At 44.5% G+C, this 25,455-nt stretch overlaps 1 protein-coding gene and 1 pseudogene across 1 annotated transcript in view; one reads left to right on the top strand and one right to left on the bottom strand.

The window, feature by feature from the left end:
* The window catches only part of LOC136628680 (zinc finger protein 729-like), a 90,109-nt pseudogene extending 82,644 nt beyond the window's left edge, over positions 1–7,465 (top strand).
* LOC136627280 (oocyte zinc finger protein XlCOF22-like) overlaps positions 1–25,455 on the bottom strand; it is a 357,854-nt gene that overhangs the window by 107,773 nt on the left and 224,626 nt on the right. The gene's annotated exons all lie outside the window — the stretch shown is intronic.

Genomic DNA, 25,455 nt, shown 5'->3' with positions numbered 1-25,455 from the left:
ATTCTTCTGTCTCCTCATGTCTGTCAGTGTCTGTGGAGGAGCCGCTCTTATATTCTTCTGTCTCCTCATGTCTGTCAGTGTCTGTGGAGGAGCAGCTCTTATATTCTTCTCTCTGTCTCCTCATGTCTGTCAGTGTCTGTGGAGGAGCAGCTCTTACATTCTTCTGTCTCCTCATGTCTGTGGAGGAGCCGCTCTTATATTCTTCTGTCTCCTCATGTCTGTCAGTGTCTGTGGAGGAGCCGCTCTTATATTCTTCTGTCTCCTCATGTCTGTCAGTGTCTGTGGGGGAGCAGCTCTTATATTCTTCTCTCTCCTCATGTCTGTCAGTGTCTGTGGAGGAGCCGCTCTTATATTCTTCTCTCTGTCTCCTCATGTCTGTCAGTGTCTGTGGAGGAGCAGCTCTTATATTCTTCTCTCTCCTCATGTCTGTCGGTGTCTGTGGAGGAGCCGCTCTTATATTCTTCTGTCTCCCCATGTCTGTCAGTGTCTGTGGAGGAGCAGCTCTTATATTCTTCTGTCTCCTCATGTCTGTCAGTGTCTGTGGAGGAGCCGCTCTTATATTCTTCTGTCTCCTCATGTCTGTCAGTGTCTGTGGAGGAGCCGCTCTTATATTCTTCTGTTTCCTCATGTCTGTCGGTGTCTGTGGAGGAGCAGCTCTTATATTCTTTTCTCTGTCTCCTCATGTCTGTCAGTGTCTGTGGAGGAGCCGCTCTTATATTCTTCTGTCTCCTCATGTCTCTCAGTGTCTGTGGAGGAGCCGCTCTTATATTCTTCTGTCTCCTCATGTCTGTCAGTGTCTGTGGAGGAGCAGCTCTTATATTCTTCTGTCTCCCCATGTCTGTCGGTGTCTGTGGAGGAGCCGCTCTTATATTCTTCTCTCTCCCCATGTCTGTCCGTGTCTGTGGAGGAGCCGCTCTTATATCCTTCTCTCTGTCTCCCCATGTCTGTCCGTGTCTGTGGAGGAGCCGCTCTTATATTCTTCTGTCTCCTCATGTCTGTCAGTGTCTGTGGAGGAGCAGCTCTTATATTCTTCTGTCTCCTCATGTCTGTCCGTGTCTGTGGAGGAGCCGCTCTTATATTCTTCTCTCTCTCTCCTCATGTCTGTCAGTGTCTGTGGAGGAGCCGCTCTTATATTCTTCTCTCTGTCTCCTTATGACCGCTTGTTTTTCATGGAGCGAGCTGAAGTTTTTATTACTAGCATTTTTAGTCCAACGACTTGTTGATCACTTTTTATTTATTTTTGTTGGGGGATGGGGTGAACATGTAGACGCAGTTCAGACTTTATGGTTTTTATTTTTCTTACTGCGTTCACCGTGAGAGATAAAGTAATACCTAGTTTTAGGTTTTTTTGGCAAGGTGATTCAAATTTTTTTTTTGTTTTGATAGTTTTTATTTTTTTTTAAATGTTCCTTTTTTTAACGAATCTATATTTTACATTTTGTTTTTCTTTTTAGTTTCCTTAGTGGACATGAACCTGCGCTCATTTGGTCGCTACTACAATATACTGCAGTACTTCATTATTGCAGTATATTGTATTTTTCACATTCCGATATTAACCCTTGCTATAAGCAGGGCTTTATGTAGCTAAATACCTGGGAGCCCAGGGAGCCTCCACTAATTCCAGTGCTGCTATGGCAACCAACGATTGCATCACGGGGGCCAATGGTGAGTCGGGGGAACATTCCCCACCTCTGGTTGACAGTTTATGTGCCTTGGTCAGGATTGAGCATGCTTGTAAATGGTCAAAAAGCCGTGATGTGAGCCCACTTCCTCCCCGCCATGTATCTCTGTGATGTACATGTGCGTCAGAGAGGGAAAGTGTTAATAAACTTGACTGGAAAAGATTCGACACAGAGGAGACATGGAGAAGTATATAACAGCTGTTTCTCCGCAGACACTGATAGACATGAAGAGATGCTGCTGTAGTCATACTGTGTGGGGCCGCTCAATAATCTACTATTCATCTATTTAGATACCTGATCAGTGTGAGTGTAACACCAGGGGTCACGTGACATGTTTGGTGGGTCACATGACTTATGTGCATTATAATAGATGGAAAGCAGCAGAATGCAGTTCTAAGCTCTCACTCATGACCTGAAGGTTTCCGGTTCAATCCCTGCGTGGTTCAGGTAGCCGGCTTAAGGTTGACTCGGCCTTCCATCCTTCCGAGGTCAGTAAAATGAGCTCCCAGCTTGCTGGGGGGGGGGAGGGGGGGGAGTGGGGTAATAAATAAATTAGCTGAAAGCTCTGCGGAATAAGTTGGCGCTATACAAATAACAGGTCTCTTCCCCCTTCTACTGTGCGATTAGGGGCCACACTGATGTAAAAAAAAAGGAATGTAAGCAAAATGTTAAATGCACATATATTAGATATAATAATCGATACATAAATTGTCTGCTTTCCTATTCTATAATGAAATAAGTAAAAATAGTTGAAAGCAGACAACTCCTTTAGGCCTCTAAGCACAGCTGCTCCAGGAGGAGAGCGAGAAGAAGCCCCGCAGGGGGAGAGAGCGGAGCAATGGGGGATTAATCCAAAGCAAGGAGAGATGGAGCGGGGCTATGGATGAATCCCCCATAGCTCCGCTCTCTCTCCCTGCTATGGGGAAATCCAACATAGCTCTCCTCTCTCTCCCTGCTCTGGGGACCCCGAGGGATATCGCCATAGCGCAGATAATGGACGGGGCTATATATAGCTGCTCACAGAGATTTGCCCATAGTAAATATAGGTGGGGCTGGGCTAGAAGGGCATTGCTAGAGGGTGGATCCCTCCTCCCATGCTCTCGGGGAAAGCCCTGTAACCCCACCCCCTCTCTCTCCCCACTATAGGGAATTTCCTTGGGGAGCAAGGTGGAGGGAGTCCCCTACTGTCCCCCGCTGCTGGGGAATTGCCCAGCAGGGGGGCAGGAGCAACACCCCACTGCTTACAGCAGGACATTTAAAACCTGCTGCCCAGAAGCACATTTTAAAAGTCCATTTGTAAATTCCTGTTGGTCCCTGCTGAGATTAAGAGAACCCTCATCCCCGCAGGGACTAACAGGCAGAAAACATCCCACTAATTTGACAGTAGTCACTGTCCGAGCTAGTCAGGGGTCTGCTAGGACCCTGCTGCATGGACATGGCAGGGGTCACTTTCTGCACTCCTCGAGTACCATGTAGCCTGTAAAGACAGAAACTGTTAAAAACCTCTTCTGTCTTTTTTAGGTCCTCGGCTGTCTCTTACAACTGCGGCCCTGACCTGTTCCTGCTAGATTTCAGGAGCTTTAAACCAGTGATGTATTTTTACTATGGTGCGGGATGAAAGCTTGATGGGTTAAAGTAACACTTTCAGTAAATGTGATACACAGTGTTATGCATAGTGCAGGACCTGATGGAGTAATGAATGACCTAGAGATTCCCTCCAAGGTCTTCTATGAATCCCGTCCTGAACTAAACTTTAGGAGGTTGTCTGGCCACTCTGAATGCTCTAAAACAATAGCCTCCCCGATCCTCCATCGCTCCCACTCTGATCCCTGCTCTGATCACATGTGACTGGCTGTAGCAGGTCACTACTGTAGGCAGTGATTGGCTGCAACAGTCACATGTTCTTGTCAATAGAGACCGGGAAGTATGAGATCAGAAATGATTGGGGGGGTCAGTGAAATATGACTAATTTTACTTTTATATATACTCCACAATGGGGCAAGTGAGGAAATACATCCTCGCCCAGAAAATCAGCTCTCATACAACTACATTGGAGACAAATAACAAACTTCACTCTCCCAATGACACGATGAAAAAAACCTAAAAATATCTGTCTGCTCTAAAGGAAATTTGTCATCAAGTGTTCATAATGCAATCTAAGCGAATGTTGTATCAGTGCTGATATAGATAATGCAGTAGGAAAAAACAGAAATGGAAAAAAAGGGTCTCATCATTAAAGGGGTTCTGACACAAATAATTTTTTTATGCTTTAGCAGCCATTGTTCCCTGGTCTGCCTAATGGACCCAGGGAACCCATGGGTTAATGGCTGCTAAAGCATAAAAATCTTATACTTACCTGTTCTCCTGTTGTTGTTGACATCGGGGGGTCATCTCCCGGCAGCATATTAGCACTTTCTGCTTAGGTTAAGCAGTCTGACTAGAGCCACCTGATTGGTGCACGCTGTGCAGTCACGTGGTGCCGAAGAGCCAATCAGGTGGCTCTAATCAGCAGCGCTGCTTAACCTAAGCAGAAAGTGCTAGTATGCCTCCCGGCAGGCAGTCTTCTTCCTCCAGCAGCCGCGCCGCTCCGGGATCGCGCGCATGCGCAGTGGAGAGGTGCCCTCTGACAGGAGTCAGGACGGGCCGCGTCTCCACTGCGCATGCTCAGCACTCCGGAGTTCAGCCAGGACGGACGGGCCGCCCACAGCAAGCACTGCTTGTGACGTGCTTGCTGTGGCGGTCCGTCCGTTGACCTCGGAAGTGCCTGACGGACGGACCAGAGCAGGAAGCTGTCTTTTTGACGGCTCCTGCTCTGCTTTAAAGGCACAGAAGAAGATGCCGGCTGGAGGGGACATGCCTGGCGATCGAGCCAGGCCAGGCAAGGTGAGTACAATTATTTTTTTTTCATGTCAGAACCCCTTTAAGGGGCTGATGGCTTATCTACAATGGTGTATTGCATCTGAGAAACTTGCATGGACCATGCACATTGTATGTTCAATTCTCTTCCATGATGAGAATAGGACGTGGAGACATATTTGTACACATGGACACTCCCCACCCCGTCAGCGCGTATGAAAAAACAATCACGTGACTAGTTTCGTATGCAATTATAGTGCTGTGTGCTGTCCATGGAATACAATGACAACACAAATATACACCTGTGTGAATAAGCCCTAAAGTCTTTAAAAAGCTTTTACTGTTTTGGTGTGAAGGAAAAAACAATCATGCAATCCATTTTTAATCCTAACAGATAATCGCTCGGAGGGAAGCTTCATGTTATCAGTAAATGATAAAGTGGAAGATGAAGATATCCCACCGCTCTCCCCAAGAGAAAACCTCATTACCCTTGATGTACATCCAGGACTTCACAGTACAGATCTGTCCTATAATCCCCCTAACGAGGCGGGACCTTCTCCTGACCAATCACAGATTGTTACCCCAAGTACAGGTCTGGAAGGGGGCGAAAGGTTTCAGTGTGGTAAACAGTTTACAAAAAAAACAAGTCTTCTTACACAGAAAAGAACTCACACAGGAGAGAAATCATTTGCATGCTCACTATGTGGAAAGTCCTTCACAGATAAGTCAAGTCTTGTTAAACATGAGAGATTTCACACAGCAGAGAAGCTACATTCATGTTTAGTATGTGGGAAGTGCTGTTTTACTGAAGCCAGACTTAAGGAGCATCAAAGAATTCACACTGGAGAGAAGCCATTTTCATGTTCCAAATGTGGAATGTGCTTTAGAAATGTATCAAGTCTTATTAGACATAGGAGAATTCACACAGGAGAGAAACCGTTTCCTTGTTCAGAATGTGGCAAGTGCTTTGTTACTAAATCCAGACTTACAGATCATCAAAGAATTCACACAGGGGAAAAGCCATTTTCATGTTCAAACTGTGGAACGTGCTTTACAGATCGATCAAGTCTAATTAGACATGAGAGAATTCACACAGGGGAGAAGCCGTATTCATGTTCAGAATGTGGGAGATGTTTTGCCAATAAATCAAATCTTATCAGACATGAGAGAATTCACACGGGAGAGAAGGCGTATTCATGTTCAGAATGTGGAAAGTGCTTTATTACTAAAGCCAGACTTGGGGATCACCAAAGAATTCACACAGGAGAAAAGCCGTTTTCATGTTCAAAATGTGGAATTTGCTTTACAGATAAATCAAATCTTGTTAGACATGCGCGAAGTCACACAGGAGAGAAGCCGTATTCATGTTCAATATGTGGAATATGCTTTTCAGATAAATCAAGTCTTGTTAGACATGAGCGAAGTCACACAGAAGAGAAGCCGTATTCATGTTCAGAATGTGGGAAATGCTTCAGAAATAATTCAGATTTAACTAAACACACAAGAATTCACACAGGAGAGAAGCCATATTCTTGTCCACATTGTGAGAAATGCTTTACAGATAAATCAGCAGCTGTTAGACATAACAGAATTCACACAGGAGAGAAGCCGTTTTCCTGTCCAGAATGTGGAGATTGTTTTTCAGATAAATCAACTCTTATTAAACATGAGCGAAGTCACACAATAGCGAAGAGTGAGGAAAATGTTATATATTACTAAAGCCAAACTTGGGGGTCATCAGTGAACTCGCGTGGATCAGAAACCATTTTGATGTAAAACATTTTCCACATTTCAGATTTGGAAACTCAACAGAGAATTCAAACAAAGAATAAGGCCGGGCTCACACGAGTATATCTTGCAGCATGCGTACTGTGAGATATATCTGTGCATCAGGCAACCAGATATTACACAATGACATTACATACGGGCTGCAGGTCGCCCATCGTAGTGTACTATCTTGGCATGTATGCACGCCAAGATAGAACATGCTGCAATAGAATATACACCATTTGTGTGAGCGATAACAAGGCCGCCTATGCAATGTTGGTACAGCGTATTACGCATGTAAAACCTGCATGCACATGATACATAATTACCATATGGTTGGGTGAGGCGGCCCTAAACCAGATTCTTGTTTAGAAATGGAGAAAATTTTATAAGGGCAAAAATAAAAGTTATTTACAGACATTCCAGCCAATAAGAGTGTTTCTTTATTTTTGGGGTGCAATTAGCTTTTAATTGTCCAAATGCCCAAATTATAAAATTCACTGAGGTTATCTGTGATCATTACACATGAAGGAAAAGTATTATGGATACAAGTAAGACAAGAAGGGTTTAATTATCAAAGCAGTGATGCTGAATTGTGACCATAAGCCTCGCTTCTTAATTCTGTACTAATCCACCCACACTGCTGGAGAATCCTGAGGGGCCTAGGGAAGAGTAAGGGCACCTAGGGAAGAGTAAGGGCACCTATGTAAACATTTTAGTTTTTCAACCTATTTGGATAATCAATATTTGATCTTCATTCAAACAGGATAAAAGATAAAGTTGATGGAATTGAACTAATAACTGTATTAAATAGATTTTTTATGTTGACAAAAGTATTGACTCCCCCCCCCCCCCCCCCCCAACTAATCCTGTGCTGTCAGGTGATATGTGAGCATTATGTATAAAAGAGAGTATCACACAGGTATATCCCAGCACACAAACCATCAGAATGCCACCAGGTGTAGAGCTGACAATGGGCTCTGGTGGTGGAATGTCACCAGCCAACCAGTATGGAAAATGCTGAGCTTTTTGACCTTCCGATGTTGGCCATGTTATTGGGAAGTGGTCACCATGAGCCTGACTTCCATGCCAGGCAAAATCTTTGAACAAATTGTTAACTAGCATGTATGCAAGTACTTGAATAAAAATGGAGTAATTAACCAGAGCCAGCATGGGTTTGTAACAAACAAGTCATGCCAGACGCATCTAATTTCCTTCTATGACAGAATCGCCGACTGGGTTGATCAGGGAAATGCGGTGGATATAGTATATCTTGACTTTAGTAAAGCATGTGACAAAGTATCTCATACCATACTTATTGAAAAAATGACCAAATCTGGGATTGACAAGACAACTGTGAGGTGGATTCACAACTGTCTGAGTGATCGTACTCAAAGAGTGGTCATAAATGGCTGCACATCCAAGTGGAAGAATGTATCAAGTGGGGACCACAAGGCTCTGTCCTGGGCACAGTGTGGGTCAACATTGTTATAAATGATCTGGAGGAGGGAATTGATGAGAAACTGATCAAATTTTCTGACGACACAAAGCTAGGAGGGATAGCTAACACTAGGGAAGAGAGAGAGAATTGAAAAAGATCTAGAAAAGCTTGAACAGTGGGCGGTGACTAACAGAATGGTATTTAACTAGGAGAAATGCAAAGTCCTACATCTGGGCAAGAAAACTGAAAAAAGCACATACAGAATGGAAGGAATTGGGCTAAGCAGCACATGTGAAATAGACTTGGGTATACTAATAGATAGACTGAACATGAGTCAACAATGTGATGCAGCAGCCAAAAAGGCAAACACAATTCTGGGATGTATTAAGAGAAGCATAGAGTCTAGATCACATGAGGTCATTATCCCCTCTACTCTTCCTTAGTCAGACCTCATCTGGAATACTGGGTCCAGTTCTGGGCACCCCACTTTAAGACATAGACAAACTGGAGCAAGTTCAGAGAAGAGTTACCAAGATGGTGAGCGGTCTGCAAATCTTGTCCTATGAGGAACGGGTAAAGGATCTGGGAATGTTTAGCAGAAGAGAAGGCTGAGAGGAGACTTAATAGCTGTCTACAAATATCTGTCTGGGATCATTTAGTGAATCTTGCATTGAGCAGGGGGTTAGACCAGATGACGGAGGCCTCGTAAACACAGAAAGTGGACAATGAAGCCTAGCATGACAACGAAGGCATAACGTATATCGTCTGCCAAAACACTTATTCAGGAGGTAGCACCAGAAACATCTGTAGAGAACTGCATGCGAAGGGTTACTATGGATGAGCAGCTGCACAACATCACAACAGTGAATGCACAGAGTTGCTTGTGATGGTGCTTGGAGCATTAGACTGTAAATGAGTAAAGGCAAGGATTGCCTTCTGATTGGATGCCCACACTTGGGAGGATGCAGTCACATAAAAACTGCTCACCAGGCAACCACAACACCCATCAGTAAAGTTTAGAGGAGGTTCTTTTATGAGTAGGGGTGTCTCTGCTGAGTATTACTAGGGCCATTGGTTATAGTGAAGTCCACCCGCAATGCTAATGGGTACAGAGACATTTTGCACAATGTTACCTACACTGTGGCAATACTTTGGTACAGCTCTTTGTTTCTACCAACATGACCGGCCACCGTGTGGAGGCTTGGTTTGAGGAGCAGAATGAGTGCAAACTTCATTGGCCAGCCCGAAGTTCAGATCTCAATGCCATCAAGTGTTTTTGGGGTGAACTCTAATGCCATATCTGTGCATGACAAACCTGCCCATCATCCCCTGCATCACCATCTGAAGCTGTCCTTGAGGAATGCAGGCAAATCCCTGCCTGTATATATGGGAATTTAGTGGAAGGTATGCTTTGGAGGATTACTGCAGTCATTGAGGCCAAAGGCGGCCCAACACTGCATTCAAAAATGTCATCATCTATGTGCGTCCCAATACTTTTGTCAACATAGTATATACTCGTACTTTGGAAAGCCCTTATCTTTACACCCAGCACTGGTTAGCACTTCAAACCATTCCTTAATCACGATGTTTAAGGATATACACACTGCACACATCTGTTTGCAAGAAGGCCTGGAAACTACAGGTTGACCTGGTATCCATGTATTGCCAGTTTAGTCGGACACAGCTTGCATTCCTTAACCCCTTAATGACACGGCCTATTTTGGCGTTGAGGACCAAGCGATTTTTTTGGTATTTTTCCATCTCCATTTTTCAAAAGCCATAACTTTTTTATTTTTCCGTGGACGTGGCCATATAAGGGCTTGTTTTTTGCGTGGCGATCTGTAGTTTTTATCGGTGCCACTTTTGGGTATATAGACAATATCGTAAAATTTTTTTTTTTTTTTTTAATGATAACAGGGAGAGAAAACACATCAATTCTGCCATAGATTTTTTTATTTTTTTTTACAGCGTTAATCATGCAGCATAAATGACACACTAAATTTTTTCTGTGGGTCGGTACGGTAACAACGATACCAAAATTGTTATATTTTTTTTAGGTTTTTACACTTTTTTGCAATAAAACCCCCTTTTTTTGGAAATCTTTTTTTTTTCTCTATAGCTGCATTCAAAGTCATGTAACTTTTTTATTTTTCTATGTACGGAGCTCTTTAAGGGCTTATTTTTTGCGAGACGAGCTGTAGTTTTTATTGGTACCATTTTGGGAAATGTACGGCTTTTTTGATCACTTTTATTGCATTTTTTGTGAGGCAAAATGCTAAAAATTAGCATTTTGCCTCTGTTTTTTAGCGGTTTTTTTTACGCTTTTTGTCGTACAAAATAAAAAGCGTGTTCAACTTTTTGTACACGTCGTTACGGACGCGTCAATATCCAATATGTGGGGTTTTAGTTTTTTTTCCCTTTTTTTATGCTAATATTAGAAAAAGCATAAAAAAGGGGTTTTTTACATTTTTTTTTTTTACATTTTTCTTTTTTTTACACTTTTCTTTTCTTTTTTTTATACTATTTGAGTCCCTCTGAGGGACTTACATCACTGTGCCTATGATCGCTGTCATAAGGCATGGCAAAGCTACTGCTCTGCCATGCCTTATCGCTTGTACAGCGATTATAGGCACAGGCAATACAGGACGCCAGTGTCTGGCGTCCTGTTGCCATGGTGACAGGCCGGGCTCTCGCGATGACATCGCGAGTTCCGGCCGGAGACACACAGGGATCGCGATCCCTCTGTGAACTCTTTCCCTGCCGCGATCTACTTAGATCGCGGCAGGGAAGGGGTTAACAGCGGGGGGCGCATCTTATGTGATCCCGTGCTATCTCCAGGACGTACCAGGTACGTCATGTTGCGGGAAGTACCAGGCTGCCATGACGTACCGGGTACGTCCAGGAGCGGGAAGGAGTTAACGAACGTAAAATATTCTGAGCTGTGCAATGCCTCTAACAGATAAGAGGAAATCTCTACCTTGCTACGGCTGACAGTAAAATGTCTCATGGTATCGTGTAGAGATCTGTAGCGTCCTCCATGGTTTATAAGCTCACTGCAGACAGTAGAGGAGGGAGTCCATCATGGAATTGTGTTGGTGAAGTCTACTCTTAACATCAACTCCTCCCAGATTGATTTGCCAAATCTGGATGTCACCTTTATTATTGTCTTACTTTTCCGTATCTTGCTGATATCTTATTTGTATATTTGTTTGTATTCTTTGATCTTATCTTGATGTCTTTATGGATTTCTACTCTTTATCACTTTTAAGTAAACTTGATTCCTATTTGGTCTGTATGTGAACCCATTTATTCTCGCTCTGGAATTCGCCATAAAACACTTTGCTACAATTTATTTAAAATACGTTCATAGATCCTTTATTTTTTTATTTTTTTTTGCATCCGTTTTTATTGATAATTTCCAATATATGACAGACATGTAATACATGAAAGCAATACAAAACAACTCGGTCAGATGAAAAGGGACTACTAGTTCAACATGTCAGGTCGAAGCCGAGTAGTCCTGCTAATAAGCTTAACCGTGAACTTGTTAAACATGGTTGGGGTGACTCACAGACAAGACGTACAGGTTGGGGGGAGGAAGAGAGGGGGGAGGGAGGCGGATAGCTAATGGATTCATACAGTAAGCAAAATCCTATAAGTTAGCGCTTCTGATCAGTGTGTGAGTAACGCCAGGCTGGGGTGCTCGGTCTCCGCCTCGTCCCACTCCAAGCACAGACTGGGCGTAACCGCCTCGTCCGTCTCTCCCGGACAAGACAATGATAGGACTACAGCTCAAGGCGCAATCTACGCCAAGGGCCCCATAGTTCCAGGAATTTGTCATGGTTACCTTTGGACCAGCTAGAGAGTTCCTCCAAGTTGCAGGACAAATCCATTCTATCTCTCCCTTGAGATATTGAGGGAGGTAGTTTTTGCATCCATAAAGAAGGGATAAGTGCCTTTGCTGCGTCAATTGCCTGTGCCAATAGTTTCTGCTTTAAAGGGTGAAAGCACCCAGATGGTCTCCATAGAAAGATAATCTCCGGGGTCAGTGTAAAATTACGTGCTAGCTTCCTAAGATTTCTCTCCACTTCGTGCCAGAAGGGCATCAAGATCTGGCATTCCCACCAAATGTGTAAGTAAGAGCCTGTGCCCGTCCCACATCTCCAGCATTTATCGCATGTAGTTAGTTTGTGGTTAGAGAGCCACTGGGGTGTCCTGTACCATCTAACAAGTAGTTTGTAATGGGCCTCCTGTGAGAGAATGCATTGGGACAGGCCATAGGCCAACTTCAAGATTAATTGGATGTCAGAGGGAGATAAAGTGATATGTAGTTCCTTCTCCCAAGAGCAGAGGTTATGCTGGCTTCAAAGTTAGAGAGGGTGAAATAAAGTGCTTCCGAAGGAAAGCTATTTTCCTGTGGTTAGGTTTGTTCTCATCCACTGTTTTCTCAAAAGCAGTGAGAGGTCTTGTGGAAGGATGTGTCTTAAGAAAGTCCCCAATTATTCCTCTTACGTGTGCTAAATGTAAGAATGACATAGGCTGGTCGGGCAGAAGGGAACGCACAGTTTCACTCAGGCCCAGGTGGGCCATAGCCTGTAACTCCCTAATGGGTCTGTTCTTGAATTTAGCCCAAATCTTACTGAGGCATGGGTCTGAAGGGGTCCCCATAAGGCTAGGCAGCACGCGCAGGGGAACGATCGGGGAGGGCGTTGGAGCCAACGTCTCCCTTCATAGATCCCAAGTCTCTCATGGCCCCCGCAGGAGGGGGTTGAATTTCTTATTTCTGTAGAGATTTTTCCTAGGGAACCACAGATCCTCCGCCAGGGAAGCTCCGTAGGTCTCACCGACTAAGTGCTGCAGAAGTGGGTCTCTTGTAGGAGTGGTCAACTCCAGCCAGTAGCTGAGGTGAGATGCTAAGTAGAAATCGTGGATGCTAGGCAGGCCAACCCCCCCTTCTTCTCTTCTCCATATCATAAGGCTATACGCTAACCTTGGTCTTCTCAATCTCCATATGAAATTAGTGAATAATGAGTGAAGGGTATGGAAGAAAATGGGGGGAAGATAGATCGGAAGGGTTCGGATCTGGTACAGGATTATTGGGAAGATATAGGATTTTAGTATGTTTTTCCTTCCGAACCACGAGATATATGGGTGGTCATAGCTCTGTAAGAGGGTCTTTATTTTAGTAATAAGCGGAGGAAAATTGAAGAGATACAAATCCCCAGTTTTCTTTGTGAGCTTTATCCCAAGGAAGTCTATTGCAGAATTGGACCAGGAGAATGGAGAACCCGTCATCCAGTTTTTACAGCGTATAGTAGGGATAGAGACATTGAACACCGTCGATTTGTTAAAATTAATTTTAAAATTAGACAGGGTCCCAAACTGTTCCAAGCTGCGGGTGAGCTTTGGAAGACCCTTCTCAGGATTGGTAATAAGGAATATGATGTCATCCGCAAATGCTGCTGTCGACAGTTCATGACTCCCTACTGAGAGGCCTCGTATCTCCTGGTCCAACCTAATACACTGGAGCAGGGGTTCCAAGGCTAGAATAGAGGGTGGGGGAGAGAGGACAGCCCTGGCGTGTGCCATTCTTTATATCGAATGGCGGTGATAGGGCATTATTGATTTTCAGTCTGGCGTAGGGTTCGGAATATAATGAAAAGATAGCTGTGACAAAGGCAGGAGGAAAGTTGAAGTGGAAGAGAACAGAGTTCATGTATTGCCAATCAACCCTGTCGAAGGCCTTTTCAGCATCTGTGCTTACTAAGGCCAGGGGTAGTCCTTTCGATTGGGCATGGTACATTGCGTGGAGGATGCGTGCACAATTGTCTCTTCCCTCTCTGCCTCTTACAAAGCCCGCCTGCTCTCTGTTTATCAAGTTTGGGCTGAAAGATTCTATTCGTTTCGTGAGAAGGTTGGCCCAGAGTTTTATGTCTAGATTAATTAAAGAGATGGGCCTAATAGATCCTTTATTTAAGAGAAGGAAATGTCATAAAATATGTTAAGACCTGGAATTAGAATCGGGATCTCTAGATTTCAGACAAATAATCAGAATATTGAATATATTCACATGAATGCAAACACATTTGTGGAATATACCCATAGCCTGGATATACCAGTATTGGATTATACCAGTGCCTGAGAGGGCCAACAGCTGCCTGAAGGCCCATATAATAATCTACCACCCATCTGGACAGTAGAACCAAGGCCATTTCTTTAGCAGCTCCAGCCATTCCATCCAAGTCTCTTCCTCCTAAAAAGGGTTCTGTGATAAGAAAAAAATGTAACAGACAAGTAGGTGATAGAATAAAAAAAACTGTTTACTTATCCTCGGTCCCCAGCTCCGCTGCCTACGGACGGGTGCCAGAAATCAGGTGACCGCTGTGGCCAATCAGAGGCTGCAGTGTCACCATTCAAACTCCTGGCATCATTGTTCACATTCTGGGTGCCATGATGCCAAGAATTTTCTGCCGCCTCTGATTGGCCACAGCGGTTACCTAACTTCTGTCAGCCAGCCGAGACCAAGGATGGGGCAACAGAAACAGCTCAGCTGGGTCCCAGGAACCAAGGGCAGGGAGTATAATGTCTTTTGTTCATTTTATCACTTGCCGTTAAAAGTTTTTCTTAGCACAAAACCCATTTAAAGCCCCATCCAGTGCCACTTTTCTTGACTCATCAGTCCTGTATTGCTTAACAAAGAAGTTCCTTTCAACTGATGTCTGGAGGAAATCTCTTTCCTCCATGCATGGTCAGTGGTCCTCCATGCATGGCCAGTGGTCCTCCATGAGCACTGCTACTAAAGTAAACAAGACACTCCTCCGGCTCTCTCAGCAGTTCCAGCCTGGAGGGGAGAGCACAAGATAACCCACAATGTGGGAGGGGAACACTAGGGGCAAACAGGGACCCCATGAGGTATTCCCTAGGCAGATAGGGCAGAGGAAGGAAGGCTGGTCCCCCCTCACCTTACAGGATTTTACTTATAAACTGTGTTTGTTCTCAGCAAGAGAAACCAAGTAATCTTGTAGATATGATACCTTTTAATGGTTGACAAAAAGACATGATGTTATAGCGAGCTTTCCAACCTACTCAGGTTCCTTCCTCAGGCTGTTTTTCATTTCATTTTACTTATAAACTATTACGTGTGTCAGACAGTCTTCATTTACACAGGACGAATGGTGGGGCAAACGATGGCCGACACTCGTCCCTGTGTTTCCTTGCTCGCATGCTCCTGCACGGAAGCTAGCAGAGCTGGCTCGCTCACGGAGCGGCCAGCAGGGGGGCAGGGCAGTGCAGGAGATTTCTCTCCTCTTGCTCCCCCATCTGTCTCCATTGGGCTACCACGGCGGCCACTCGCTACTGAATGGCTGCTGTTTAAACTGAAAGATGAGTGATGAGCTGATTGTCCATAGTTTATGCAGCATAAAAGATCAGCGATGAAGCTCATCGTGCAGTTTAAACAGCGGCCATTCAGTAGTGAACGGCCGCTGTGTTATCTCAATGGAGAGTGGCGGAGGAGCAAGAGGAGAGAAATCTCCTGCACTGCCCCGTCCCCCTGCTGGCCACTCTGTGAGCGAGCCAGTGATACTAGCTCCCATGCGGGAGCATGGGAGCGAGGGAACACAAGGACGAGTGTCGGGCATCGTTTGCCAAACATTCGTCCAATGTAAACCTTAAGTGTGGTGGAATGGATAGCATGTAGCATTTCACAGGTCACTCATATACATCACTCCCGTTCACCAGTATCACGAGATGCTGAGATGCTTCTCGCTGTCTGATGAAAACCGCTTCCTTAAGGTCACCCCACATGAAGCAATCCAGAGGGTTCAGGTGTGGGGAATGTGGTGGTCAAGAACCAGGGCTGTATTGTCCAGTCCAGTGACTTTCAAACCAAGCTGCAAGCCACTACCACACATCTCTCTGGGAATGAGGTGGAGGGCCATCATTCTGGTACCAAACCCATTGAGGTTGTGCCGATGGCAAGCCATTGAGCCATTCATCTACAGTTGCATTTAGAATGCTCAGATATCAGTCAGGGTGCCGTAAATAAAAACGCCTCCAAGTAGCTGCTCACCCCGAATCCCAATTGCCATGAATGAATAAATGCATTATTGAGCTACTTTGTCTTAAATTGATTCCCTTTGATTATTTTAGTGCTGAAACAAGCCGCTCCCCTCACAGACCCTCCTACAATGCTGGAAACATCTCTTTTTTCCATGGGCAGATATTTCTGTGGACATCCTGTATACAGAGTGTATATATGTACCTGTATGTACGATACACAGTATAGGAAAATAATCAGATTGCGTTCAGATGGCGTTAAATTTCTGCCTGAGAGTTCCATCAGAATCCTCAAAAATGGGATGTTAACCGCCTAAAAAGTGTCTGAAATTTTACCCATGTGGTGGCTTTATGGCCCTATTTTTTTTTTCTGACCTGCCAAAATTAGTTTTGCTGTTTTTTCTTCAAGACTTATGGAGCTATTTTATTATCCCTTTTTTCGCCAAATTGTTTTTCATTTTTTTAATTAGGGGTAAGATATACAAAAAGAAAAAATAAGGTTTTTCTGAATTTATAGTATGGGACACTCCTCCTTCCTCTAACAAGTACATGGTTTCCATGGCACTACATCACATGACGGTCACATGATCACCGATCTCCAGAGGTGGTCCCCTAGCATCAGCAGGGTTTCCAATGCGTGTCCACGATCCTGTGTGCTCTTTGCCTCTGCAAGCCCAGAGGCTGCCATCTGATTAGGCCAAGTCTTTCTTTAGGCCCTTTTCTTTTCACTATGAGGATTTCCCTACATACCATCAGCACATCATTAGGGGCGCTACAAATTTACACGCCCACCTTTTGATTGGATAATGAGATACATACCCTCCTGTGGGCTGGACCAGGCAGGGACTATATAACTGGAGCATTGGGGCTGGTCTCTCATTACGCTCCAGTCTACCATTAAGGCTGGAGACTATATCTGTGTCCTTGTTTGTGATTTTTCTTGGGGGATTGGGAATTTTTCCTAGCCTTGGCGAGATTGTTCACTAGATATCTGAGCTTCAACAAGCCAGTTTTCCACCCAGACAGACAGGGACAGCATAGTGGAGAGTGATTAAAGGGGTTGTCTCGCGAAAGCAAGTGGGGGTATACACTTCTGTATGGCCATATTAATGCACTTTGTAATATACATCGAGCATTAAATATGAGCCATACAGAAGTTATTCACTTACCTTCCCTGCGCTGGCGTCCCCGTCTCCATGGCTCCGTCTAACTTCAGCGTCTAATCGCCCGATTAGACGCGCTTGCGCAGAAGGGTCTTCTGCCTTCGGGTCTGTCCGGCAGCAGCGGCGTTCTGGCTCTGCCCCTTCTACGCGTCATTGCGTAGCTCCGCCCCATCACGTGTGCCAATTCCAGCCAATCAGGAGGCTGGAATCGGCACACGTGACGGGGCGGAGCTACGCGATGATGCATAGAAGGGGGCGGAGCCAGAACGCCGCTCGTGCCGGACCGAACAGAAGCCAGAAGACCCTTGGTCCAACTCATTGGTCCAACTCATTGAATTAAATACCTAGTTTGAGTTTGAACCAGAATTCGATTCGCCATCCGGACTATTTCCGTATCTCTATCTGGAATTGGTTCCTCAGACTAGGGGTTAAACCACTTTAGGTCGTTTCATATGCTGACACTCCTGTCGGTATACCCAGTCCTGAACTCATTTTTAAAGAAAAGGGGTTATGTATCAGACCTCTAATGCCCCTATTCAAGCACTGAAAAACCTCACACCTAACAGGAGTCGTGCAATCTCTATACACGATTGCAGGCACTGGGTTCAGTAGTATTGACGCTGGCTTTGGTCGGTATGTTTTATGAGCAAGAGCCAGTTTGCAGCCATCTCGTGAATGGGGGTGCATCCCGAATGTCTAACCCCAATGCCCAGGTCCTGTAGAAATTGTCATACCCCTGTGGGTCGTCGGTTAGCCTCAGTTTCTCCATCCGGGCTATTTCATCCAAAAGGTTATATTTTAAAGGGGTCCTCTCCCGTGACACTGTATTTAACCCTTTTAATGCTCTTAGTAGATGGGTGACCCTTCACAGTTAGAGACACATTAAAATAATGATATTTATTAGGATTAAATTAAAATTAGACTGGGGCTTCACATAAACAAAACACACAATTTCTTATTGTTACTGGATCATATTTGCAATAGGCTTCAGTAAACAAAAAATAGAAAGTCCGGCCTCATGTATGTGAGTCAGTATAGTGAAGTCTCAGTAGAGGAGACTCACTGTAAAATGGCACGAGCCGTAAAGTAAGTCCTACTGAGAACTAGTAGGCACAACAACAATCGGTCTACCATATGATTACTATAGCTCAGATACATAAATGGCAGTGTCCAAATTCCACTACTGGACCCAAAGAGGACGGGCTGACACAGTCTGTGTTACTAGATCATGCGTGCAAATGCAGTTATTGAGCAACGATTAATGACTAAATCAGGCCAGAGTGCTGTGACACAACAGAAGCACAGAGCCCGAAAAATGAAAGAGGTTCGGAGGTTTGACGCGTGTCTACGTGAAATATCAGCGTTTCATCGGGAACCTCATACATAATGTTCCCTAGTTGACATTGTGATATATCGCTAGCACCTACTATGTGCCCTCATGGTGAGTACAGAGCCCTAGCTGTATTATGTAGACTCGGTACCAGAATGTCACAATGGAGCCATGCGCAGAGTTTTTCTTGGATGATCGGTGTAAGATGATTTTCTGCTTCTCTGAACTCCATAATGGTAGATTTAATTTACTTGGTTTATTTCTCCGAGTTTGTTATCTGAAGTCAGTCGGCCGTTCCTTCATTTAGGTTATACAATCTGGTGTAATAGGATTGGAAGACTGTTGCTCCATCGGAGGATGATGCGGTCGGCCCCCTGAATCCTTTCTAATTTCTTTGATGCCGTTTTTTTCCTCGCCTTTTTCATTAATGCGGACATTCGTTTGCCACCTTTATCACCATTCACATAAAGTGCATATTTGTGGAAGAGATGCGATCTGGTATGTTTCAGGCTTTTAGTTTTTCTCTCAAGGCATTTAACGCTTGCTGCTCCTTGTCAAGAACTGAAAGCTTTCCCTTCCGTTCCAGAGCAGATATCTGGGTGAGAATGTTATCAGTTTTTATTTGGATCCAACAGAGATAAAGATCCCTCTGACATATTATGTGTTCCTCATATGATGGGGAAAGTTTCGTTATCTCTAGAGTTAATTTCTAGCCTTGAGTTTATCTCGGACCGGGTCTCCTCTCTCAGAACGGAATCCTTCATACGCCGTCTCCACTCTCCAGGGCTACTTGGTGGATTATTTATAATAGCGTGTATTTGGGCGTGATCTGACACCGTGATATGGTCCATTTGTGTTGGTATTACAGATCTGAGTAACTTGGCTGATGTGAACAAATAGTCCCGTCTTCGCATGGAGGAGTGGACTGATGAATAGAAGGTGTAGTCTGTCGTCGTAGGGTTCATGCTATGCCAGGTATCCACTAATTTTAGATCTTGTATTGCTCTGTGTATTTTCCTCAAGGCTACCAGCGAGACCTGGGACCTGCCTCTCAACGAATCCATAAAAGGGTTTATTGCTACATTGAAGTCCCCTCCTAATATTACATGGCCTACTGCAAAAGGTTTCAACCTACTGAGTGTTTCAATCAACCATTTGGTTTGATGTGTATTGGGGGCATATATATTTGCTAAAGTGTAATGTACCCCAGGGATTGTGCCTCTTACAAAAATGAACCTCCCCTTTGCATCTATGAATTGCTGCTCATAACAGAATGGTAGACCCTTGTAAAAGGCTATAGAGACTCCCTTGGATGCTGACATTGGCTTGCAGCTATGATACCATTGTGAGAAGTCATTTCTTGGGAGGGTAGGGATTTTGTCACTTTTGAAGTGTGTCACCCGGAGGAAGGCTACCTTAGTACCTTCACTAGCCAGATTACATGCTGTCGTTTATTAGGTGAGGTAAGACATTTTGTATTAAAAGTGGTAGATGTCGTTCTTTCTATTCGAGGGGGTATGGGTATGTGAGGAGGGTTGTCATATGTTTGGAAGGGATGCACGGGGGTGTGGTAGGGCTGGGGTAGAACTGGACGGACTCAGGAGAGTGGTATAAAGTAATTAAGAATTAGGGTATAGATACCTCCCCTTTACCTTCTTCCCCACTCCAGTTTCCCTATAAAGATACGAAGGAGGCCCTGGCCAGGCCACTAAATATTTAGAAATCCCCTATACACGTATAGAATTGTCATTCTCACAGATAATAACCAACTTTAAAAAAAGTGACTTGTTTGGCCATTGTATTACGTCATACTATAATGCCTTATCACCTCTCTAAATGGTTACAGAACCATCAGTCTGCCACCAATTGAACAGTTCCAAAGTTTTCAAGATAACCTCGCTCTCACCCATGAGCCACTCAAGCTACTGTGGAGTCATTTGTCACCCCAAGAGGGGGAGCCCCAACATCCAGGGACTCTATATCCCCCCACCTTCCTGAAGGAGACACAGCACCAGTCCCGTGAATCAGCACCATTTTACTATAATTAATGCTTTCTCTCAGTTTGAGATAACCTAAGCAAAATTTGGACAGTGTGTCAGGCAGAGGTCCCCAGGGGGCTGATTTCTCATTCGGTCTCCCAGAGAACCTACAATGCCCAACACGACGTCCCCACTGTCTCCTCATACTCCGGCAACATGCCACAGCCTGGGCCCTGGGGTGCAGCTGCTACTGCAAGACCCCCGGAACCCGCCCCGCACACACACCACCCACAAGCTCACATATTATATAAGGCAATACATCTTATAACATTGGACTGACTCATGAACTGAAAACATGGTTTCTTGCTTGATGAGGGGTTCCCCACTTCTGGCCCAAGTCTGCCACTTGAAAGGGAGGCCGCTGGTGTTTTTATCTACTTTGCAGCCTCCGAATCCCTCCTGTGGCACAATCTTCTGGGCCTTTCTGAAGATTTGGTTCTTGGCTTCACTCATGGCAGTAGGCCGCAACGCTAAAAAGCTGCGGAAACCTTCTTTTTGTATGTCTTCCTGCAGGTGATGTGTTGGCAATACTGAGCCGTCTTCCTGAGGGCTTGGTGTCACCTATGCCAACAGGTCTTTATATTCTGGCTAATCAGCTGCTCTTTCTGCAGATTAGGCCATGCCCCCCCCCCCCCCCCCCAAGGCATCTTTGACCACTCAGCACTTCAGTTAGTTCTCAATTTGAGTGGGGCAGGGGATCTCGTCCTCTGTGGAGACTTAATCCTCTATGGCTTGATCAGCAGGAGGTCTGCACCTATACCAAGCAGGAGGTGGAGACCTATTGGGGAGTTAATGCTTCGAGTCCATGGTCTGGGAGGCCTTCAGTAGAGGTTCCTTTACTTTAGCCATCTCTGTTTATAGAAAGTCCCTATAACAAGATAGGCTTGACTTGGAGCGCTGTCTCTCGGAGGTGGAAGGAAGCCTGCTACATTACAAATCCCACTGAAGCTAATCACTCTGTCCTTAAGGCTGTGTTCACACGGTGTGGATTTGCTACAGTTTTGCTGCGGTTTGCCGTTGCATATCCGCACTGCGATAAAACCGCTGTGTTTACAGTGCAAATGTATTTGACCAAAAAGCTGTTCTCTGAGGGTGGAATTTTTCCGCCCTGCCGCAGTGCAGAAAGGCAGCTGCGGTGCGGTTTTAGAAGATGCAGCATGTCAATTCTTTTGGATTTTCCGCAGCGCTTTTTTGCCCATAGCCTCCATGGACGCAGCAAAATACGCACTTAAATACGCCGCAACAGTAAAAAAGCGCAGCGGAAAAAAAAACGCTTGCGGATTTTCTGAGCCGAGAAAGCGTCCAAAATCCGCCAGCCAAAAAGAACCTTTGAAGTGGTTTTGCCGAGGAAGCGGTCTTCTGCGGCAAACCCGCAGCAAAACCGCGACAAATCCGTTTTGTGTGAACCCAACCTAATAGTTTGTGGAGAGAATATACATTACTTTTACTTGATTGCACCAGTGAAAAGCTCTTGAGCTCTAAGCATCGAGTTTTTGATCAAGAGGATAAGAATGGCCACCTGTTGGTGAATCTTGCTAGTGAGGATAGCATTATACCTTCAATTGTGGCAGTCCGGGACATATCAGGGGCCATGGTTACGGACCCTGAGCTCATAAATAATGAATTCGACAATTGTTACACAACTTTGTATACCTCTAGACTCACTTGCCCCAAGGAAACCCTAAATGCCTATCTTGATACTGTTGCCTTCCAGACATTACCCCATAGTATTGTGACTATGGGAGGTGGTGACTTGGAAAGGGAGGAGATTGTGGAGGCTATCCAGTCTTTCCCAAACAGGAAATATCCAGGCCCTTATCCAGGCCCTAATGGGCTTCCTATGGGATGGTACAAAAACAACGCAGTATTCATGGCCTCGAAACTCATGTTATACAATAGTATATCACCTGGGAAGGGATTTTGCCGGTGACTACGCACAAAGCTTTGATACTCTTAATTCCCAAACCAGGGGACTGTGGCTCGTACCCGCCTATCTCCCTTCTCCATAACAATATCAAAATAGGTGTTAATAAGGCCCTCAATTACATCATTCATGCGGATTAGTCAGGATTTATGCCAGGCAAGACTACAGCTATGAATGTCAGGCGACTCTTCACCAACCTTACGCTGTCACATTCCAACCTAGGAAAATGTACTCTCGTCTTTATTGATTAAGCTACAGTCCTTGACTCAGTGGAGTGCAGATATTTATGGGCGTTGATGGCTCATTTTGCGTTTGGGACAATCTTTATCAAATGGGTACAAGAACTATACCACTTCCCAGATATGGACGAACATCTCTATATCTGAGCAGTTTTTCCTTGCTCGGGGAAGGCGCCAGGGCTGCCCTCTGTCCCCAGAACTTTTTGCTACTGCAATCGAGCCACTCGCAATTCAGACTTGAATGTCAATGGTGGTTATAGGGTTCCAGTTCATGAAGAGCTCCCAACTGATTTGGGGTTTTGGATCAAACCCTCTACTCAGACGTGCATTTGTCCACACTCCGCCATTTTTTTGAATTGAGGTGAGTGCTGCTGCTCTTTTCTTATTTCCGCTAAAAAAGGTGCTTGAGCTTCTATTCTCCTTGTTCAGTTGAAGATGCTATTTGTATGCAGACAATACTCTTTCATTCCTGCAAGACCCAGAATCTTCTTTAACCTCAATGCTTTCCATTTGGATACCATACTCCGGAGTGAGAGTCATTTGGCATAAGACTGGTCTGCTGATGGTTGATGCTCCTGTGACCTCTCTATCCTTCCCTTGAGGTGGACAGATAGTGTTACTTATTTGGGGATAGTGGTACGAAGTCTACTGACCATCTTTTTACAATCTTACCCCACTTGTGGAATAGGCAAGAGATATGGAAACTCGATGTGCTTCACTTCCACTGACGCTAGTAGGTTCTATAAACATAATTACAATAAAATTACTACCATCATTTTATATATGTTTTTAGGACACCCCTAAACGTTTCTTTACAACTCTCCATAAAATACTCCTTCACATACTATGGTGAGGCTCATCCCCGAGAGTTAAACTGGAAATTCTTTGTCTACCTGTGGACAAGAAAAAGGGGGTCAGATTGTCTAAGATGTTTGATGAATATGAGCACAATCATGCAATGTTTGGGAATGTCATGTCTTACAGACCTATTGGCGAGGTATATATTTGAGTTTATGGAGGCACATCTAGGAGCCCCCACGTATTCTACATCCTAAAATTTGCTTCTGCGGCCTTGTGGAAGACATTCCGGTTGAGCTGACTACACATACTCCATATAAACTGCTATAACTGGAAACATCCTAAAAGACCTACTAGAGCTGCATGGCTGCGAGGAATAAATGGTGGTATCCCTATATACAAATTGACATACATGGCTCGAGGCTGCCCTACTAAATTTACCAAAATATGGGGTCGGTGTGTTGATTGCCCTAATACTGCACTAAAAATATCTAACAAACTCCTTTTATTTGGGAATTGTGAATGTATCTTCTCTCCGACCCATTCATATTTACATGGCTGCTGGTTGCTCACTATATTGGCGGCCATGCTGTGGGTATAGTTTTGTTTTACTTTGTTGCAATTCCCCAGGCTGGAATTCTTGGTTCCCTTCCTGGGGTAGTTCAAAGATAATTATAAAAAAAAAAACAAAAAAAAACAATAGGGTATCGTTTTTTATAAAATACCTAATAAACGTTCCTTTAAAAAAATGCCCAGAGCATGGGAAACAAACAAGGAAAATTGGAGCCCCTGACACAGAAATATGATGTCATCGGCATCACGGACGCTTGGTGGGATGATACACATGATGGGAATACAAGGCTTGAAGGATACAACGTATTTATAAGAAACAGACGTTATAAAAGGGGAGGAGATGTTGTGTTGTATGTTAGGAGAACATTCATCTTCACCGAGATTCAAGCTTCAGAGCTGGGAGTTCTGTAGAAACTGTTTGGGTAAGAATACAAGGAGAGAACAACAGAAAGGACCCCATTGTAGGCATTTACTATAGACTGCCTGGACAAGCAGAAGATATGGAGGAACTCTTTCTACATCAGATGGCCAAGCTCTCAAAGAAGCCCGACATAGTGATCATGGGAGATTTTATGAGGGGGAAGGTTGTACAGATAGAACCGACGGGGCAGCAAATAGGACTGTAAGTAGCATAATAAATACAAAGAGTAACCACAACCATATAAATTGTATAGCTACAAATGCAGGAAGTCTGGTCAGTAAAATGGATGAACTTGAAGCATGAATGTCTGGGGAAAACTACGATATAGTAGGAATAACGGAAACATGGCTTGATGACAAATGCGATTTGGCGGTGAACTTACCCAGGGTTACAATTTCTTCAGAAGACACCTATGGAACCAGCAGAAAGAGGGGAGGGGAATTATGCCTCCATGTTAAATCCTACTTAATGCTGAGGCTATGTAGTGCAAGAAGCTGTATGGTCGTATCGACAAACTGCCCACCATATGGGCTGTTCTGACCAGATTGTTAGGTGTTGGAATCAGTGAATGTGTAAGAGCATGCACACAAGGCAACTGGGTTCAGGAGATCATGGAAATCTCTTGAAAACTTCTTTCCCAAGCTTCTAAAGACGTTTCAGCAACTATCTGGGACAAAAAAGATGAGGTATGAGGGGTACTGTTACAATTCATGGCGGTCATCTTGCCTCACCTGTCCTTGTTTCTCAACCTGCTGCAGACATCCTGCACTGGCCTTTCATCGCTGTCTTTGCAGTCTTTGTCCTGTAATTCTATTCTCTGCCAATCATGAAGTATCTCCGGTTCTGTAAGGCACCTTTCCGCTCAAAAGAACAAGTGAAGCTCTGACAGCATAGAGGGTGCAAATTCAATCCTGACTGGGACGCCTGTATTTCATCCAAAAATGAACGCCAACAGGCGGCTGCCTGACTGTTGGCATTCGTTTTCAGATGAAATGAAGGCATCCCACTGGGATTGAATCTGTACTGTCTATGCTGTCAGAGCTTCATTTGTTTTTCTATTGGGATTTGGGGTTTTGGATCAAACCCTCCGCTCAGACGTGCAATTGTCCACACTCCGCCATTTTTTGGATTGATGTGCGTGCTGCTGCTCTTTTCTGGTTTCCG

This window comes from Eleutherodactylus coqui, chromosome 5, assembly GCF_035609145.1.
Source record: "Eleutherodactylus coqui strain aEleCoq1 chromosome 5, aEleCoq1.hap1, whole genome shotgun sequence".
Classification (NCBI taxonomy): Eukaryota; Metazoa; Chordata; class Amphibia; order Anura; family Eleutherodactylidae; genus Eleutherodactylus; species Eleutherodactylus coqui.
Note: the sequence above shows the minus strand (reverse complement) of the source record. Positions and strands in the feature narration are given on the sequence as shown.